The sequence below is a fragment of the Triticum urartu genome, chromosome 2A (genome assembly GCF_056163025.1).
Source record: "Triticum urartu cultivar PI428250 chromosome 2A, HENAU_Tu73, whole genome shotgun sequence".
In the NCBI taxonomy this organism is placed as follows: Eukaryota; Viridiplantae; Streptophyta; class Magnoliopsida; order Poales; family Poaceae; genus Triticum; species Triticum urartu.
Genome location: NC_141874.1, coordinates 217135141 through 217156974, shown reverse-complemented (window position 1 = coordinate 217156974; position 21834 = coordinate 217135141).

Below are 21834 nucleotides of genomic sequence, written 5' to 3'. Positions count from 1 at the left end.
GGCCTGTGCTAAAGGTGGCAACAGTTAAGCCCAACGTGACTTTGGGCCTGTTAAAGGCCTGACGCGTAATTTGGCCCGTTGATGCATGTGCTAAGCTTTCGGCCTCTTAAAGGCCCATGATATCAGTGGGCCAACTAAGGCCCGAGATATGTTTCGGCCTGGTAACGGCCCGTGAGCTAACTAGGCCCAAAACAGCCCGGTCTACATTTCGTCCTGCTGAAGGCCCGTCGACGACTAGTGAAAATTGAGTCCCAACATGAATTTTGGCCAGCTAAAGGCCCATGGTTTCATCTCGGCCGTAACAGCTCAGTACAATATTCATCCTGTTAATGGCCCAACGCTACCTGGGCCAAACTAAGCGCTGGGTCGACAAAAGGCCCAACTAAAATATAGGTCGGTGTAAGTTTGGGCCTGGTGCATTGTGTGAAGGCCCCAATCATTCGGGCCCAATAAAGACGTAGGCCGGCCCAATTGTGGCCCGCTAAAAACCTGGACCGTTAGAGTCGAATGTTTCGGTCCGGTCGACTACATCTGATTTTTTTCAGATAGCGAATGATGGCAGTAACTAGTAGGAATTAAGAACAAACCTACTCTATACAATAAAGAAATTATGGCATAGTAACTAAGAATAAACCTACACTATACAATAAAGGATTTAAGGTATATTACATCCACTGGGCATCGAAGTTCGCCACCAGTGATCATAAAGCGCAACAAAGAAGCAGATTACAAAAACTGGGCACCATTGCAGCATAACAAAATAATATTGAACCGAGACCACTTCCAAGACAGTTTAAGAAAGGTTAGCCTTGCGGGGGAACTGCTGCGCAAGCTGCTGAGCAAGGCTGTGAGATCGGACTAGCATGTCGGTCATAGCTTCCAGGTGTAGCTGTTTAGCGATGAGGTTCTCATTGGTGTTCTTCGCAATCTTTCTTAGAGATAGGACTTCTAGTCGAAGTTGAGTTGCAGAATGCATTTCTGCTAGAACTTGGGACTGAAGAAGTCGAACTGATTCAGACAACGAATTCTGTGAGCTTGTCTGACTGTTAGTCTCAAGTAACTTAAACACTGCATCAAGACAAGACTTTGGGGTTGTCTCGCTATCTTCAAGATGTTTTGCCTTCTTTGCTGCAATATATGTTGGGTTTGTCTCACAGCCTTCAACAGACTTGTGCATGCCATCAGGCATATCACCCTGAAACAAAGCAGAGAGATGACAGGTTTTGCACATGTATAAACAAAGATGATAACTGTTCTGTCAATTCTATCCAATTTCAAATTAGAAAATAAAGAGTAAGTTCAAAATATCAATAGCATAATTTGGCATTGTTCATAATACAGGGAGCTTCACCACACTACTGGATTACCATGTCAACATAACAAGCATAGAAGAAGGGCAAAGAAAATCATTGTATCTATTTTGGATAATGTGCATGGCATGTTGTTCATATCATCAGCCACATCAGTAAGATAAAACAGGAGATGACAAGGTGCAAACATGGGCTGCTTCACCACACACTGGATTATAGACCCACAAAAACAAGCATACATATAGGGAGTATTAAGTAATGTGCATGGTATGAATAAGGAATTTGGTTTTACTAGTAAAACTTAGAACTTACGGTTCTTACGAACATGCATTTTGGTAGAAACATCAAACTAAACAGTAGTAAACGATATGGAGTATGAGCAAATTAAACAGTAGTTGAGGATAAATTCTTTAGAAGGACTGAATTACATTAACAGTTAACACCGGCTTTATAATGCCCTTCTCCATGTCAAGGGAAGGATAACTCAAGAATTTTCACACAGAATCTTCTTCATAAGCATTGCCTGTACTCTACATTTTGTAGAGAGTAATTATAGATATGATAATACTGTAAGGGATAGAGGATAATGAAGATAAGTTGCAGATTGATGCTACATAATCAACTACCAATCCCTGGAAGTACAAGCGTTACAGGACAAAATGTACTGACAAGAGCAATGGGCTACACTTCTGCACTGGCATTGTCTGTGTATTCTACTTGTTGGTAAGATTAAATATAGATATGATATTTTTTAGTAAATGGTGGGCGAGGGAGATAAGATGCAGAATGGTACAAAATGAACCAATTCCTCTTCCCATAATATAAGAGTGTTTTGAACACTGGTGTACTGTACAAAACGTTCTTATATTATGGGACGGAGGGAGTAGCTGTTAATGTAAGTACAATGATAGACCATGTTCAGTCCTTACAAGAGGACTGCAGAGCTAAACCTCTTCAAAAGCATTGGGTTGATTCTAAATTTATGTAAGAGTCCATACGGATCTTATAATGTCCACCAAATGGACGATTACGAGGCTAACATGTGCAGTGATGCTACATAATCAAACAACTATGAAAGTAAGTATGGTCATACAGGGCAAGAGGTACTCACAAGAGCAATGCATTGTGCAGTATAGTTGCGAGATTCTGTGGTCCCTTGAGAACGAATGTTCTTCTGCTAACAGTTTTCGTACAAGTGAGACATTAAGGAAAATGCAGAAATGTAGTTCAAATTGTGATGTGATATCATAGACAGTACCTTACGCTGTAGCCGAGACCAATGTGTAACAAGATTATTCCAGTCACCGTCGAATAAATGTAGCACCAGAGACTTTACAGAAATTTCGTTTAGAGGCTTGCCATCGAAGTGCGCTTGCCTTAGGTAGGAACGATACTTCATCAACGAGTGGTTGAAAAGCGCAACCAACCCTTGCTCATCATCACAATCCAGTTTGCTCCTCTCCTATTTAAAAGAATGAAATCTTGTGTCTTCTGTCAGCAGAAACATATGCAATAATGACCATGAATAACATTAGTACATTACTTACGCGTAAGTTGCGGAGGAAGACTGGAAATTGTTCTGTGTCTACGGTATAATCTTTCTATGAAGGAAAGATGCGCACAAAGTTCCTGACAACAACATAAGCTTCGTCTTCTAAACTGGGAAGAAATGGAATAGGGGTCCTATTTTCTGCAATTGGGGATCTCTCTGGTTCGAAAATGGATTTGGCAACTAGATATGGTGTACTCTTTGCTGGAATGGGGGGTTTTGTGTCGTACAGCTGGTGCTATGTCAACTGGCATAATCATACTGTTTGCTGCAGTTGGGGTCTGCTGAGTTGGGGCATCAAAAATGACCAGTGTAGTAGGGCTAGAGTCTGCTAGAGTTGGGGTATTTTGTGGGTCAGGTGATATTGCAACTACACCTAATGGGCTATTTGATTTATCATGTTCCACTACCTTTTTCCAAATACTTTGCTTGTGCTCCTCCACGATCAGCAATCGCCCTCTTCCTTTTGAATGTCTGATACACAAGAACAACATTTGAATGGATAAATATGGTATGATGACAGATGGAATATGTACTAAAAATGGATAGGCAGGGCGTATTCACATACACGATGTGTAAACTAAGCTAATGGCAGTTCAACAAAGTAGAAGCAATGCAAAGTATCAGTTGCAAGATATGTGCGAGCAATGTAACCTTGGAAAGTTAGAGCAAGTACCTTGATGGGTGAATAAGATAGGGCATCTTCCTCTGACTCCTCCACTAGGGAGCTACATTGACTTAGGTCTCCCTCTAGCTCAGAATCACTGTTAGGATCATATTCTGAGCATGAATCTATAGGTGGAGAGCGTTTGCATTGCATTGCATCCAGACTTGATTTCAGTCCCTTAATGCCAAGTTTAACAGCCATGGCATTGTTCTGCTTTATTCTTTTCATGCGCGCAAGCTCATAATCATTATGATGTTGTTCAGAATATGAGATTCATGAAAACATAAAAAGTAGTCAGATTATCTATGGAATGCATTGCGGATTCAACTCGGAGAGTGTCTCCCTATAAACCCCTGCATATGCAAAGTTTACCTCCCCAACCGTGCTGACCAGACCACACACAGAAATACAAACCCCTTATGTCTCTATAACAGGCAGGCACACATTTCAAAACTGAAGTAGGAACATTAGAATCATATGAAATTCGTATTTGAACAAATAAACTAAGCAATTATGAGTGGCGTAATGTTTAGCTTCAAGGGTGGAGTGTTGGTAGTGCGACACAAAGCAAGTAGGCAGATTGTATTCCATGTAAAAGATCGAAACCTATGTAAAAGATGGAAATGACACTTTCTTTCTATACAATGTAGTGTTTGTTACCCACACATGATGGAAGAGATCACATAGAGAAATACTATTCACTCATGTCTACGGTTCCAGTATTTAGAAACAGGGTGGTCCACCCTAAAAGAATATTGACAACAAATATGACAAGGAAAGCATAGATGTAGTGAATCAATCATTTACTTGTGAGCTTACTAGGACAAGTATGCATAATTGTAACTGCAGTAAGAGACCGTCCAAAATCTGAATGAAGAAGTTTGTCTAGCACCTATTATTTGCAACTAATTAACGTGAATAATTGGATATTATATCGAATGAGTAAGAAAGACAAGTAAAATTGTCAACAAACCTGGCTTGTAGTAGTAATCTGGGTCAATGTCACTACGACCAACAATCCAAAATGACTAGTTTCTGTTCCGAGGGCCGGAATTTCGAAAACCCTATGAACTTTAGAGGTAGTAAAGATTACCGAAATACATCTGAACCATTAAGTGTATGTAGCACTGAGCACACAACAAACCCTAATGACAGTCCTGCCTAATGAGTAATGAATCAATTAGAAAATGGGCGATGAGGAGTGGCTGCTGAGTGTTGAGGACATATCTTAGGATAAATCGGGTTGGCTTGGTGGGTGCTGCACGCCTGAGCCCTGAATGGACTGGGAAGGTAGGCACGGCAGCGCGCCCGGGCAGCGGTGACGTTGTTGGGCGAGCGGCTCCTGGCCTCCTGTTAGTCCGGCGTCTCCTCCTAGAGTCATGCCGCCCGGGGACGGCAAGTCGCCGGCGAGGCAGGCGGCTGGGGCAAGTAGAGATCGGAAGCGCGCAGTAGAACAGAGGGGAATCGGGGCCTGTGATGACCCAAAATCCCAGGGTGGGCCGACCCACCGTGGGCACCCTGTAGAGATACACACCCGAGCGGCGAACATGCATTTTGGAAACTAATTTAGGAACATTTAGCTGACCAATTAAACAACTCTGTTTGAATAATATCAGATTCGTATTTGAACAACTAAGCTTGTTTATCTTGATGGGTGGAGCAGTGTTATTATGACACGAAGCACATATTCTCATCGTATAGTGATCATAAAAGGGGGAAACTCTAAGCATATTTTTTTTAGCAAAAGAGGGTTTCCCCTCCGATTTCTATTAAAGAAACCACCACGGAACCAACATGATCAATGAAACCCTAAGCATGATCAATTAAACCGTATTATGGCTGTGACATGGCAGATTTGAAGCTGCAAACTGGAGAAATGATATTTAGCATCCATTGTTTGCTTCGAACTAAGAACTAGATTCTAAGAGCTGAAAAGAAAGTAGAGTAACCAAGTTAAGATCTATTTTCTGGTTGAGATCAAAAAGTTGAGGAGATATGAAGTACCACCTCTCTTGCGGCGCCGTGTAGGCATCGGGGGTGCGATGGCTATCGGTGGCATTGAAGCAGATCTGCGACGGTAGACGGGTGCATCGGGGGATAAGTCCCATTGCGGTGGAAGAGAAGGTCGTGTGAGCGGCCCTGACAAAGAGGACGACGGCGCCGATGAAGCGAGAGGGCGTGATGCAAGGCTATTGGTCCGTCACCGTGGATGAGCAACGTCCATCTCTAGTAGTGGACGACGCGGTCTTGGTAGGCGCTCCGGCATGGTGGAGGACGGTGGCGATGGATGTGGTGCAGGGCGGCGGCGATGGATGGGGTGGCGGGCGGAGGCTGGTGTGGGGATGGGGTGTTCTAGCGCGGACGATGTATGAATGGGAAAATGGAGGGAGAGGTACGGGGAACCATGTTTTTGGGACAAACCTGTCTGAAATATGGGAAATTTACAAACTTAGCCCCCGTTTAAAATTTGGACGTCTCGTCGGTTGGGGATAGGACGGTAATCTCGCATCTCACCAATATTTGCCCAGAGCGATTTCGGGCGAGGAGAGGGTGGTTGGCGCCCATGGTTGGCGCCCACGGTGTATGAACGGGGCTAACAGGTAGGGCGGTTGTGTCACATCTGAGTGAAGTTACAAACCTGCCCCTATTGAAAATATTTGCCTACATGGATTTCGGCCGAGTCGAGTTTGTTTTGCTGCCCACTGTGCATGAATGGGGAATGGAGGGAGAAACAGAGGTCTTTCGGACAAGCTTGAATCAAATGAGTTTTGCCGCCCATGTTTGACGCCCACCGTGTCGGAATGGGCTCAGAGGCGGTCGTGTCACGTCTAATTGAAGTTACTAACCTACCCCTATTTAGAGCAGTGGAAATCGGGCCGATGGATTGTCCGTGTAATGGGTAGACAGTAATTTCCATCTCCCAAACACTTGGCTTCGGGCAGCCGACGTGGGAGTGGACATTTTGCTGCTTCTTTCGAATTTTGGGACAATAAGCATCCACGTTTACCCCGGCAACTAAATTCGAATCCATTTTGTATTCCTATATGAATATTTATAAATCATTCTATGTGTTTTTATATATCTTAAAAAGGACGACAAAGATGTATTCCACCATCATATATGAATATGGTTTACAAATGTTGATACTCAAATTCAGAAACTAGAATCTAGTTTAAGGTGAATTCGAATATTTGGAACACTTCATGTCCAACTCAAATGTCACATGCAGGATAATGTGTACTCCCATTTAGATATGTACACAAGCGATGTATCAAGATTCAAATACCGAGTCAATCAACCAAGAATGTACAGAACTAACAGACATATAAACACTTATAGAGTATATGGATCAATAATATCAACTATCATACATAAGCCAGGCCGCTATACTTTTTTTGGCTATAACAGCATCCTTTTTTTAGCCAGCATCTTGGCCCTTTCCGATGTGTGCCACTTATGGTCCATCTATACTACTACTATTGTTGAATGCACATTCAGCCCGATTGGCATATTTGTAGGTCTGGCACAGCAATCCAAGTGAAATGTCTCCGAGTCTTATCAATTAATACAGACGTGTGCTCAAATAAAACTACAAACAAAAAACAAAAAAACAATTATTACATGATCTCTAAAACAAATGGTTTGATTGATTACATGAACAGACAACACAAAGGTTATTCAACTATGGAAAGAACATTTCACCTATGATTTACCAAGTAGGAATTTAATTTCCTTTTTTCCTTCAAGACCTTAACAATCTAGTCAGTCTCAACTTGCTTCGTTTTGAAATCCACCAAATATTTAATGGTTGTCTTGAGTACTACTTGTGATTGTGTTGTTTGCTTCCTCAACATGTCAACTTCATCTCTAAGTCCAGAAGCAGAATCTCTTTCTACCACTAGTTTAGCCTCTAGAGCATCAGCAGTTGGCAATTCATAATGCACGATTGGGCCGGTGCCACTGCTGTGGGATGATGCAACGTCCATGGGGACCTTGCTCTTTGATCTTAGGCTAACCTGTTTTGCCATTAAAGTTCCGATTGGATTCAGAAAAGTTGAAGTTAGCGAAACATCTCAACTGGGATTTATCACAGCAAACCAGTTAAACAAACAAGGAATTAAAGAGTTTCAATAGGATGCTGAAAAGTAGTTATTAACATCATTGTAACCCGTTGTTGCAGCAGCAAAGCAGTTAAACAAACAAGTAGATATTTAAGTTAAGACAAACATGTAATTCTTAACAGTAAGTATCAAACACATAGATAGGCGCAGTCTACAATATGATTAACAGGTTGTGCCATTATGTAATTAGTAGCAAACTAAATTAAGCCAAGCAACGTAATTGAACAATTTTTCAATAAGTGGCTAACTAAAATTCCGAGAAGCAGGTAACTGGACTTATGCTAGTTCTTTGTACAGGCACACTGCAACTTCTTTTTCGCTTACAAGGTTGTACGAAGGAGTCCATGGCATCAATTGCTTGGATACGCAGTCCCAATACTTCTTTCTTCCCACACTGCATGGGTAAGTCGAATGGTTAATCTGGTAAGATGGTGCATCCTTGATATGTTATATGAGGACGTCTAGTCAGACTAGTTGTAGCCAAACACATCACATTGGCTTTTACTATATATTTCATGCGATTACTTTTGGCATATTGAGATCTAAGCAATCTACAATAGGATGAAAAGACTGGCATCCTTCACATTATTAGCGAACTCAGTTCATAGAAACAAGCAATTCAACCATTTTGTGGGTAAATCAAAAGCGCCACTGGAATATTTTTCACTATCCAATCATACACGCAAAAAGGGGCGGCGCCACCATAGGGGCTGGTATGGGCGGCCGCCTCAGGTGGCTGGAATGTGTGCACCTAGTTTGAGTCGTCCAGGTTGGCCCATGCTAGTTTTGTTCGTCGCAACGCACGAGCAGGTAATGTAAAAAATGAAGAAAAATGTTTCAATTTGGATGGGACAATAACATAAGTGCAAGGCAGGCCCTATAGAAGGCTCGCGGCCCAAACGAGCGCCACGCATATCGATCGACAGCAGGAAAAATCCCAATTCATTCACTCTAGCCTCCGGTCTGGTTCGCTCCTAACCTAGCCGCCGCTGGACAGACCGACATAGCACTTCCTCGCGCCCTCGTTGGAGGGCGATCGCTGGGCTTCAAGGGAACAGAAGGACAAGAAGATGAAGATCCAACCCTGGGTGTAGCCTGCGTGGGAGGCAGCAGCGGTAGCACGGACATGGCATCGAGCTTGCGTAAATGGACAGTCGCAGCTTGCAAGAGTAGCATGCGCAATGAGCAGGTACATCACATCCCTGATTATATCTAATTCAACTCTTCAATTTCTGGCCAATAGTTAAACCTGACGGTGTTGTAAAACTGCTTGTATGTAGGGAATCTATGAGAAAATGAAACCAATTTCTACTTATTTTATAACTTCCCCAATCAATATTGAACTGACTGAATCTGATGTATCTAATCAAGTTTCCGGTGCAAACATACAAGCTCATGTTGTTCTTGAGCCTGAAGTGTCTAATGAACAGACTGCTAATGAAGGATTTGATGCAAACATTTTACATGCTCCTAGTGATGAACATATAGTGTCTAATGAGGGATCTAATGCAAGTATTTTTCAAGCTCATTGAAGGATTTAGTGTCTAATCATGATCTACTATGTTGAGAGAGACAGAGATTTGCAGGCATTGATGACAAGCAAATTATAGTGCATTTTCATAGCTTGAGGAAACGTCGAGGCCATCTACCAAAAAGTCCCCGTATCATGACAACATAGCATAAATACTTTTCTAATCTATTGTTTGAAACTATTGGCATACTTGTGCAGGATAGATATATTGATATGCAGTTTGCGCACTGGTTATATGTGCAATTACACTTTGATATTTTCAGCCAGAGAACGAATTATTCAAGCAGGTATAGACCATGTTTGTAGTCCTTGTACACCATGTTGCATTTTGTGTTTTTTGGTGCTTGCATCATTTAGTGTTTATAATCTGAACTACTTTGGATCATTAGCTGGTTTTCAAAGTGCATGTACCTTCACATTTCTCAAGTTATGTTGATTTTCGGAGTGCAAGTGCCTTCGTATTTTTTAAGTTAAATGTTCTCCCTGGTAACTTGAATTCGTGGATCAGCCACTGCACACAAATCATACACGAATACCAGTACGAATTAAATGAAATGCAGGGACTTACGCTAGCTCGTTGTACAGGTTCACTACAGCTCTGCTTGTGCTTGGGATGTTCCATGTACAAGTCCATGTTACCACTTGTTTGGATGTGCAGGCCTTGTGCTCCTTGCATCCCCCTCTGCATTTTTGACACGGCGAATGGTTGATCAAATAAGAGGAATTGACCATGATGTTGTACGGGAGGACAGATACTTACAAGGTTATACGGGTGTGCAGGATGTGTACCAGATCCCGTAGCGCCGTCATGCTTTGCTAAAAAATGGATTTGCTTGTTTCAGATGATATCTCCAGAAGAAATAAGAGTTAAAGTCAGAGTTGCATAGGCATCTAAGCCAAGAGAGCAGTGAAAGGATATCCAAACATTGTCGGAACAGTGCACAAGGGAGTGATGTATGGATACCTAGTTCGGGCCGGCGTTTGGGCATGCTCGCCTAGCTAGAGTGCAGGTCACTTCAGAGCCGTTGAGGGTGATGCGCTGGCATCGGCTGGCCGCGCACAAATGCAGATTTTGAGTGGCAGCGGAGCGCTACGATGCGGTGGATGAGACCGTTGGTGAAGCCCCAACGGCCTCGGGGGCGGAGGTGCGACGATGTTCTCAGTGAAGTAGCCCCGGTGAGCTGGGAGACGACGTCGGTGAAGCGCACCTGATGCGGTGGAACTCGGTGTCTGTGAGGCATGTTGGTTGCGGCGGTCGACGTTGTCGGTGGACCACCCGGTGCGGTGGACGAGGGCGTAGATGAGGTAGCTCCGGTGCGGTGGTGAAGCGTGACTGTCGTCTTCGTCGTTGTCGTCCGGCACAGAGGTGGGGAACAGTGGGGAAAGACACGAGACGAGGGGCGATTCGAGGGTTGGCGGCGAATTAGGGATTTGAGCAAAATCTGGGCGCGGAAGGGGACGGTGGAGAAGAGAGAGATTTTGCAGGGCTGGAATTGGGGCCGCAAGATATTTCAATCTGAAACGTGAAAGCACGAACTTATATTGTCGTCGTCCTTTTTTTGGGGGGGGAGGGGGTGGGTGGCTGGGTGCTATGCATCCGTCCGACACACGCGACCACCCCGACAGGACTATGCTTCGGTGCCTTAAGGCACCTACCTTTGTGTCCATGACATGTGGTCCCAACAGGTGGCTGGCCCACATGTCAGTGACCCAAAGGCAGTTGCCTTTAAGGCACCGAAGCAGCGTCCACCCCGACATGACCCTGGTCTGCCTGGTGCGCCTACATTTGAGAATGCAAACGAATCTTCTTTCATTTGCAAACGAATCTGTATGTATTACCATGCCCATGTTTTCCTTGCAATAATTAGTCATTCGAAATGAGATACTCCATCCGTTCACTTTTGTAAGTCATTTCAGACAACTTAAAATGAATTGTTTTGCACATTGTCTGAAATGTCTTCAAGGTCTTATAAAAGTGAACAGAGGGAGTACTATAAATTAATTAATGAGGAGTTATTTGAAAAAAAATCGAAATGGTACCCACGCTAACGTGGATTAGAGTGTGTGTCACATAATTAGTTATTTGAATTAGAGTGTGTGTCACGTAGTTAGTTATTTGAATTATAGTGTGTGTCACATAGCGATCTCCAATTCTAACGTGGATTTCGCATTTCACTGTATCCATGCTACTTTTTAATACAAATTCTTATGTATATGATGAACACCATGGTAGTGAGAAAACTTTTGGATGGATTCAAACATATGACCTAAAAAATAGCACAACAAACTGAGTCAATGTCAACTTTTCGAAACTTAGTATGGCATGAATTCGAAATAATTACCCGTATGCCTAGTCCTCGGTTCAAATCTTACAATGTACACCGAATTGAAACATCGATATCGTACTATGTACATTCAAATGTTGTTTTTAGCCCCCCCCCCCCCGCACAAACGCTGCATACTTCCTGTATCGGTCAATCTTCCTCTCCTAACCACCTTAGGAAGCTATCAGTTTCCAACACATGTTCATTCTTTCTCTCCATGTTTTGATCTCTAAGTCTCTCAACTACACAACCCCTTTTTCCACTCTGTTACCAAATGTATTTACCTCACACACCCGCCATTGCACCCCATGCCGAGCTCTCTCTCTCTCTATCCCCCTCTCCCTCTCACCCTCTCGCGCTAAATACATGCATTGCCTATCTAGCCCCCCTCCCAACCTCTCGTGCGCACGCACACACGTTGTATATCTAGGTCACTCCCTCGATACTGTCTCACTCTTTCTTCCGCATGGCGGACCACACTCGCTCAATCTCGCTCTCTTTATCTGAGTCTCGTTTAACCTTGTTTTCTTTCACACACGAATGATATATCTCCCTGTTCGGGCCTCGATCGACACACGCTACACTCTCTCACGCAGATTGTCTATCTAGGTCAGTCCATCCAAGCCGCCGCCACTCTTTCGACCTCATGGTGGGCCACGCTCACTCAATCTCTCTCTCTCTCTGTATGTCTTGATTGACCTCGCTCTTTCTCGGACAAAAACGATATATCACCATGTTTGAGCCCAATTTGACCTATTCACATTGTATACTCTCTCAGGCACATCATCTATCTAGGTCACTCTCTCCATCCCGTCTCACTCTTTCAATCGCACGACGACCCTATGTGATCGGTTGACCTTGCTTCCTCCCACGCACAAAATATATCTACATGTCTGTGACTGGATCATCTCTCAAGCTCTATCTTACAGCCCTCACCCTTGCCAAAAAGCTCAATCAGACAATATTTCTCCAGAGCGTATATATTTGTTCAATGAATGTCGGACCACACTTTGTCTCTCTATCTATATGTCTCTCAATTGACCTCGCTTTCTCACATCGTATCTTCCACGCGTTGAAGCTACTACCTCTCCATCCCTCGCGAAGCCGGAGCTATTTACATTGCAAGGGGCACTCCAACCTTGGATTAATTTGTGTAGGCATTTATTCCGGTCGGTTTAGATTATATTTTCGTAGCATTCGGCCCACAACTACTCCAAATACCGTTGCAACCCACGCAACTCCCCTAGTTGATTTCCCTCTGGCTCGGTCATCGCTCTCTCGCACGTCCTTTCTCGCCTTCAATGTCGCACCATGGTATTACTGAAAAAACTATGCTGTTCTCTTTAATTATTATAAATAAGCTACAAAACTACACACCGATAGTCCACTTGGAATGGAACAAATTTCGACCCACAAATTAAAGTGCTACAAACTACACACCGAGGGGCCCACATGTCATGAAACAAATTTGGACCCATATACAAATTAAAAAATAAAGGACGAGGATCGAACATGTGACCGGGCCTTCAAGCCGCACGTCAAGAGGCAACATATGTAGAATAGCAATGTTTGTTGTACCCCCTTTGTTCAAAAATGTTTTTATATTACCACAGCCCAATTAATGGATAACATGTAATATTATTTTTAGTACTATTCTCCTTCACTTACTGGTGGGTTCCATGTGTGCTCTCTCTCTCTCTCCTCCCCTTCTGCGTTTAGACGCACGGGCAAACAGGAAGAACTCACGGGCGATGTTGCCGTTGACCATATCTGGATGCGTTCACAAGTCACGGCACCAGTTTCACGTACTAGCAGCACTAGTCAGTGTGTACGTGCAATGCACGTTAATTTGGAAGTATATTAAGTGCATGCGGATATTAACTACTAGGATATTATTTGCGTGTTGTCATGTGATTAGCACTATTTTTGGCATGAAATTAACTGCACGCTAAACGTGTTGAGCGCTCGACATTGAAGTAGTCTAGGTCATTGGATGACAAGGAATACATGTGGCTTGATGACGTTTTATATTTAATTTGATACGGCTCTAGCAGAACATTCAATCGATGAAACCATACATTTTGTTCAGTCTGACTCCGACTTTAAATTATACGACGATTGATATAAAATAAACGGAAATGATAAATGTTCGGATTTTAAGCATGGCAATCCGAACGTTTTTCATGGCAAATTTAGATTACGCGGCGGCGGCGGGGGCGTCTTGCGGTGGGAAGCGGCTCCTCTACCGTGCTATGTGTGTCATCGGGCCACTGACCGACGGCGACGGCGGCGTCTTGTGCCATTGTTGGCGTACTCCTAGACGTTGGCCTAGCTTCAAGGAAGGCCAAAATGTTCTAGACTTCGGAGCGAGTCAACTGGCGGGAGGAGGCGACTGGCATTGGTGCAAGGAAGTGGTCGACGGCGGCCTTCCATGCCGCTGAGGGGGGCACTGGCACTCGCGCGGGGACAGGCGCTGTCAACGGCGCGGCGGAGACATTTGTGTGCACGGGCACCGGCATGGGCACACACGTCAGTGCACACACATGCGCATGTGCTGGCAGGTGCACGGGCACCGACACAGGCGTGCGCGTCAGTGCACATGCAGGCGCATGCGCTGGTAGGTGCACGGGCGCGTGAAGACCTCGTGGAACCCCGTGGGATCAAGCTCGGCGACAATGTGCGTCTCCCAGCCCATCAATGCCACGGGGATGGGCGCTGGCGCAGTCGGGGCGACGGGAGCCGGAACGGGAGCGGGGACAGGCGCGGCGTCTTCCCGCAAGTCCAGATCAAGCTCGTCCCAAAGCACCTTATGTTCTTGAGACTCCAGTTGGGTGTCTTCCTCAGGAAACTGGAACACTAAGGGAAGACCATCATGACGCGGCATGGCGTACGTTTAGGTAAGGCTAGTTGGAGGTAGACGACAGGAGAATCGGAGAGGAAGAGAGAGGATTGTAGCGATACGGGGTAGTGTGGGGTTGATTTTAAACTGCGGCGCCGGCGACATTAAAAGTGGGAGTAGTTGGGACGACGGTGGGCGGCGGAGCCTAGTCAAAGGGCTCGCCTCCCAGTGAGCCTGCACAACGGTTTGCTCGCACGCCTCCCTGACAGCCGGCGCAGCGGTCTGCTCGCACGCCTCCCATCGACTCACACGCTTGCTCGGACGACACCTGCCAATGAGAAGCGGGGGCTCGTGGCGGCACGTAAACGCCCACGGTTTCAATAGTGAAAGAGTTCGCCTTAACGTGACAGGTCTTTGTTCCAAAACACCTTGGATCTTCATTTGTGCAACTTGTGATAAGCAGCTTGTCTCAAATTGAAGAAAAAACTTACGAAGTAATATTTTTGCCATATCATGTGACCATGCTTAGTTTCAAGAATTTATGCTCACTTTTGGATTTTCTGAAATTTAAGATCCAGGATTCGAAACAATATCATAACCTGCATCATGCAATAAATTTTCAAGCCGTACATCTGTCCTGTTGTATTTCTTAAGAAAGGATTTGGTCAAACATTTTGCTTAGTTAGACTTCAGACAAGTTATATATGCAGAGTAAAAGGATAATCCCTCCGTACCAGTGGATTGCCTGATATATTAACTCAAGTACTAGGCACGAACAAACGGGCTCAATTCTGTGCTCATCCTGGTGTAGTAGTAGTAGTACTAGGCAATGCAGTTGATGGGTGACCTTGACAAGCGGCGACTGAGGGAATTGAACCGTGCTCGGCACGGTAGGTTGTCTAGTTACTAAAGCATCCCTCCGTTATTCATCGGTAGTCATTATGGATTGGGGACATGAGGGGAATTTCCTAGGGCTGGAATTCTGGCTGCCAGATATTTCGACTTGAAACGCTGAGGCTCGACTGGTTGGGGTTGCCTAATGTGCGTACCACGCATGCCACCGAAGGACATAGGCCCGGTTTTTTTAGGATCAACACGAGCCAAGGTCTGGTTGGTACACCGTTGGGTCCTACCATTTGAGAATACGAAAGGAACCTTTTAAATTGCCGAACGAATCTATGTGTATTACAATACCCATATTTTCCTTGCAAATACTAATCTCAACGTCGTAATTGATTTATGACGTGTTGTTGAATTAGAGTGAGTTTGTGATATAGTGATCTCAACGTGGATTTCACATTTCATGGTATCCCTAGTAAGTTTTCCAATGCAAATTCAAATTTAAAATATGAACAATATGGAGGTGAGAAAATTTTGTATGTATCAAGCATATGACCACACACACACACAAACAGAGACACACACGCACGAACACAACAACAATCCAATAAGTATAGTGCATCTATTTTTCCAAACCATGCATGTATGACACGAATTCAAAAATACTCCTTCTATTCCTAAATATTAGTCTTTTTGAGAGTTCAACAAGTGACTACATACGGAGCAAAATGAGTGAATCTAAACTCTAAAATATGTCTATATACATCCGTATGTGCCAGTCCATTTGAAGCATCTAAAAAGACTAATATTTAGGAACGAAGGGAGTAAAATGTAAGACATCCATGGTCCTCAGTTCAATATTTGAAATGAACATGAAACTAAAACATGAATATTAAGTCTAGTACTACAGTACATGCAAATGTTGTGTTTAGGCAGAGCTATGATTGTCGGGGGTCAACCCCTTGACCTTAGATAAAATTGTGGAGCTCTGTTTAGGGTTGTTTAGATTATATTTGTCCCCACCCTCCCAACCACCGATTGGATGTGCACCCCCACCCCTCCTCCCCGGGAGAATATCATGTGCCCCCATACCTTAGATGCTATATGCCGATACGAGTTGCTTGGAGATTGTAGATCTGAGATATAGCAGCTCACATGATGTGTCTTAATATTTTTGCAGGAAACCTTGATGAGTTTGAGAATTGCACACAATTTGTACAAAAACTACTTAGATGCCCTTTGATCCCATATCCAACGACCTCGAAGCTCGTATCACCATAGCATCTAAGATGAAGGAGGACATCATATTCTCCTGTATGTAAGAATATCATGTGCTACCACACCTTAGATGCTTTGGTGATACAAGCTCTTCGAAGGCGTTGTATTTGTGACCCAACACCTCCTGGGCGGTTCGAATGGTTTTTTGCAGAAAAGCCCCAAAAGAGATTGGCCGCTGCTTACAAGCACAAAGACTGCTCAGATGCCATTGGATCTCAGACCAAACGACCTCCAAGCTCGTATCACCGTAGCATCCAAGCTGTGATAGCACCTTATGTTTTCTCGCCCGGGAGAGTATGAGGTGCTCCCGCACCGTAGATTCTATGGTGATACGAGTTCACTGAGATCTAACGGCCCACAGTAGGAGGTTTGAATGTTTTTGCAATATACGGCTGATAGAGTTTGGGAAATGCGCAGAAAGTACAAGTACTATGCATGTGCCATCTGATCACTAATCATACGACCTAGATGCTCATATCACCGTAGCGGGTAATTAAGCTACGGGGAGCACCTAATATGAGCACCGGGGAGCCGTTGGATCGAAGATGCAGCGGCACACACGAGGCATGAATGTTTTATTTGCAAAAAAACCTTTGGAGAGTTTGGAAATTGCGCATAATTACAAAGACCACTCCCAAGCCATTGGATCTCACTTCCAACGGTGTAAAAACTCGTATCACCATAGTATCTAAGCTGCGGGGTGGATGTGATATTCTATGCCGCTATCATTTTTGTTCGTAAACTTGCAAAAAACGTGTAACTCGTGCCGTTACTTGTCTAACCGCGCAAAGTGTTTGTTCAAAAAAACCATCCTACACTGAAATATCGGAACAACACAGGGGGGTCCCACTTGTCATTAATCAAATTTAGACCTAAAACTAACAAATCTGAAAGACGAGATTCGAACTGGCAACCTGGACTACAAAGCGTAAGTCGATAGCCTAAAAAAATGAACGGTTGTTGGCTTTGTCCCATAACTTGATTTTATACAGTACTTGCGTTGAGTAGAGTAGAGGGAGTGCCTTGTCAACACGTGCATGACCGTTGTCTCACTTACTGGTGGGTCCCAGGTCTGCGATCTCAATCTCTCTTCTCTCCATCATCTAACCTTTGCATGGGCACACACAAAGAGCGGCGCTAGCTTGCCGTGGTGTTATTACAACTAAAAAAAGCTTGGAAAATAGAAGAATCGCCTAAAACAAGAGACGTTGTGGCTGGTCGAGACGGAGCTAACCACATATATCCTCCGTGCCACGTTTGCATGATGAAGCTGTGTGGCTAGTAGGGTGTTTTTGACTGACTGGCTGGGTCCCGAGGTCGAACCATAGGTACTACGTCTGATACAGTATATTTTTACACGCACTTTTTTCCTCCGTGCCGAGACGTGGCACACCCTATCGCGCGGTTTCGGGGTCCTCCCGGGTGGTGCACGCATATATTATTCCTGACGTGGGACGCCCTACCGCGCGTTTTCTAGGTCCTCCTCGGTCGTAGCGCCGAAGCAAGTAAATGAGTCGTCAAATCACAAAATACCACCTTTCCCGCCGAGTAAATTAGTGAAGCACGGTGGCTAGCTAGTTGGGCTAGTTCGACCGATTAGCTAGGCCGCCGCCACATTTGTTTTTTCACCTCTTTTTTATCTACTTGCTGGCAGGTAAATTTAAATATCCACCGCGGCGTTGCTCTGGTGTTTGGGTGCGATCGGATTTTTAATTTTTTGATTGATGGGAGCAAGTGCGACAGGATTTTTAATTTTTTGATTGACGGGAGCAGGCGCAGCAGCAATTAGTCACGATGACTCCGCCTGTAAAAACCCACTGCTCCCTGATGTGAGAAGTTGTCGACTGGTGTTTTACCATGGTGAAAACCAAAAGAATCCCCGCTCCCTCTGCCTTCCCGTAGATTGCATTGTCTTTCAGCCATTTCGCCCCCTTTGCTTCCTCTCCCCATTGCTTCTACCTGGTGCCATGGCAGCGCAGCAGATCACGGAGCCTGAGGTGAGGCGCCCGACACTGGCTCCCGTCGACCGGGAGCGGGCGGTTGCACCCTGCATCACCAACGTCGTGCGCCTCAAGAAGCAGAGGGACTTCGGTGGTGTTGAGGCGCCCTCTGCATGGGCATGTCCATATCTCGGCGCACAATGACCATTGAATCAAACTCAGACGGTGCAGATCAGTCACTGTAGCACAAAGCGTGTGGGTGTGTTTGGTTGCATTCTCATCTCAATATAGTTGTTTCCTCTTCGTGTATTTTTGTCAACCTACTAGTGTGGACTCATGCACCCTTCATGCACTCTGCCAAACACCCAAAAGTGGGTCGAGAATGGAACTTTTGCTCCCATCCCATGCACCCTTGATACACCCTGCCTAACACTATTCGTGCTTCATATGGTTCATGTTTCGTGGAGTACTGTAGCACCTTACTCTCTGTGCACTGTGGACCTAGTTCTGTTAACATTGATCTCATCGTTTATTCTCGACCGGACAGTCGAAAAAGCGGTACTATGTTACATATAGGAGAGGTTGACATGTGCACAACATCATTTGTTATCATCATATCTTACTACACTAGCAACAAGATTGTGTAGCATTGACGTATGAGCCACTGCACATGCCTAGTAGTAGGAGCACTGTGTATGTTCAAGTGGCTGCCGTGTTTCGCACTCCTCCGTCATAAGAGTGGAAACGCTTGCTGTAATCATTTTTTCTTCAGAAAAACAGTGGACGCGCTCTACCATGTGGATCCTCCTCCAGCCATGCACTAAATTACTCACTTTCGCCGACGTGTGGGACAGCCAGCACCTGGGTCCACCAGCCATGCACTAAATTACTCCGTAGTAGATTGACGGTAGACTACCCCGATCGAACCGCCGCAGTAATGTCCAATGAGCCGTCAAATCACAAAACCCCCTCCTTTCCAGCAGTAAGTTGGACGGACGTAGCAACCATCATTTCACTCTTCTCTCTCAGCTTCCTCTCTTGAAGAAAACCCCCACTCACTTCGCTTCTCCCTCATCTCGTTCCTCCTTTCACTCTTCTCTCTCAGCTTCCTCTCTTGGATGGACGCCAGAGCACCGGCCGACGTGATGTCTATGGCTCTGGCCAAAACCGTCGAGGCTCATGGTACGAAGAAGCGCAAGCACCCCTCCGACACTACCGCAGACAAGCTCAAAGCCATCGCCCTGTCCAAGCCCCCCTCTTCGGGATCCCTCATTAAGCAAGTCCAGATAATGTCTCTTGTTGACGATCTTTTTCTCAATCTTGATCGTGTTTTTTCATCTAACACGCAATACTAGTACTGGTAGTACAACTTTCTGGGTGATCTTGCATGTGATTTTAGTGTGCCAAATGACGGTTCTAAATTCCTCTTTTGACCAAAACATGCGAGAGGTTGACACTAATTTCTTATAGATTACTTTCAACTACTCCCTCTGTCCCAAATTTCTTGTCTTGGATTTGTCTAGATACGGATGTATCTAATACTAAAATGTGACTTGATACATCCGTATCTAGACAAATCTAAGACAAGAATTTTGGGACGGAGGGAGTACTTTATGAACATCAATGCTACCTTTTAAGAGGGTATATGTAGTCATATATGGAGTATAATATAGAAATCAGCTTATATTTCTGAACGGAGGTAGTAATAAAATATGGTTTATGTTTGAATTAGAACCAGGTCCGCGGTGGAGATGAAGTTCTCAAAGTCATGCCGTGTGAACTGGAAGACCTAATGATGAGTTCTACTGCTGAACTATCCAGCTGCTGTGTCCTTGTCGCCACGTGTCCTGAACTAGTGTTTTCCTGTAGCATTGTTGTCAGGCGTGTTCTCGAGGCTGTACTTGACCACAACAATTTCCTGGATGTGCCTTCGATTACGAAGGGTGTGGTTCTTGTAAAGCTTCTCAACAAATCTGATGCGGCCTGTCTTCATCATCATGTTTATGAGTGGAAAGACCACTCTGTTAGCTTCTCCAAGGTTGACAAGATGGTGATGGTGCATGTAGACATCTCACACGAAGTCCATGGCCTAGTCAGTTATGCGGGGTTCATCCCGTAGGTTTGTTGTAAGTACTATTGTTCAGTACTTGATTTGTGTTTGTGAACCCTGTATTGTTTATTAGTACTGCCGCTTTTGGTGTGTGGCCAGTCCTGAGAACGGTCTATGTTAATGTCTGTCCACTCAATTCAGTCTGTATATTTTGAAGTATCCAGATCATATTTTTTGTGAGGACGGTTTATCAATTATGGTTACACTCCAATATCTGTATGCATTGCAGGGTTTATCGCACCCACCAGGATTTCCAGTCCCATGGATGTTCGGTCCATACGATTTGTCACGATCTTTGGACTGTCCTGCTTGTGGGAGTAGGCGGGGCCCCTGCATGCCACGCGTAGTTGGACGATCAATCTTCTGTTTAGTACTTCAACATAGTGATTTCCTGGTAAGGATTCACTTGTGTCACATCAAGTAAATCTTATTGATTTACTGTCTAAATCTTATTGATTTAATGTCATATTTTCTTTCTTTTCCTACAATTTTGTGATGCAGGTTTTGCCATGTGACATTCATCATAGACTAAACTGTTTGGTTTTCTCTACGATGGCTATTTTTGCAGGTTTCACTTCTTATATCGTGTCAGTAATGAAGGCACTGTCCATCACTTATATTACTGGAAAAAATTGGATCAGTCTGTTGTCTGAGTACAAGCTGAATCCCTATGATGAACTGCAGTTTGGTTTAACAAAATGCCACAATTAGTCCTTCTCGCGTTTAAAAGAAATGAAGAAAAAAATTGGATCACGGTCATGGATCCTAGTCAAGTTAGAAAGCTGACCATAGCAGACCAAACACGATCGCCACTGTCTCGCACAGATCGAGCACCGGCAGTTGCTCTAGCACTGACAGCGGCAGCAGCTCAGTCTGATCCAGCTGAGGATTGGGCACCGACCGCGTCAGCGGATCAGTCTGATCTACAGGAGGATCGGGCATCGACACCGGCACCTGCTCCGACACCGGCACCAGCTCTACAAGAAGCACCATCTCCGGCAGCAGCAGCGGCTTCGGCACCTGCACCAACACTTGCACTTGCATCTGCTCCGGCCCGTGCAGTTACACCGGCAACAGACTGGGCTGCAGTTCGCACTTCATATACCAAAGTCCTTACAAAAACCGACATGTCCACCTTCTTGGTAAGCATTGGCCGCCCAAGTGCTTCGTTCCTTCTTCTTTCCATGTTATTTCACATGATTCACTGTGTTGATCTAACTGTTTGGGTATGTCTTTTTGTTTGCAAACAGAGAATTCCTAGAGCAACGAGGGAGTCGTTCAACAATCCGGGCGACCGCGGCCAAGTTTCTCTTACCATGCGCAGC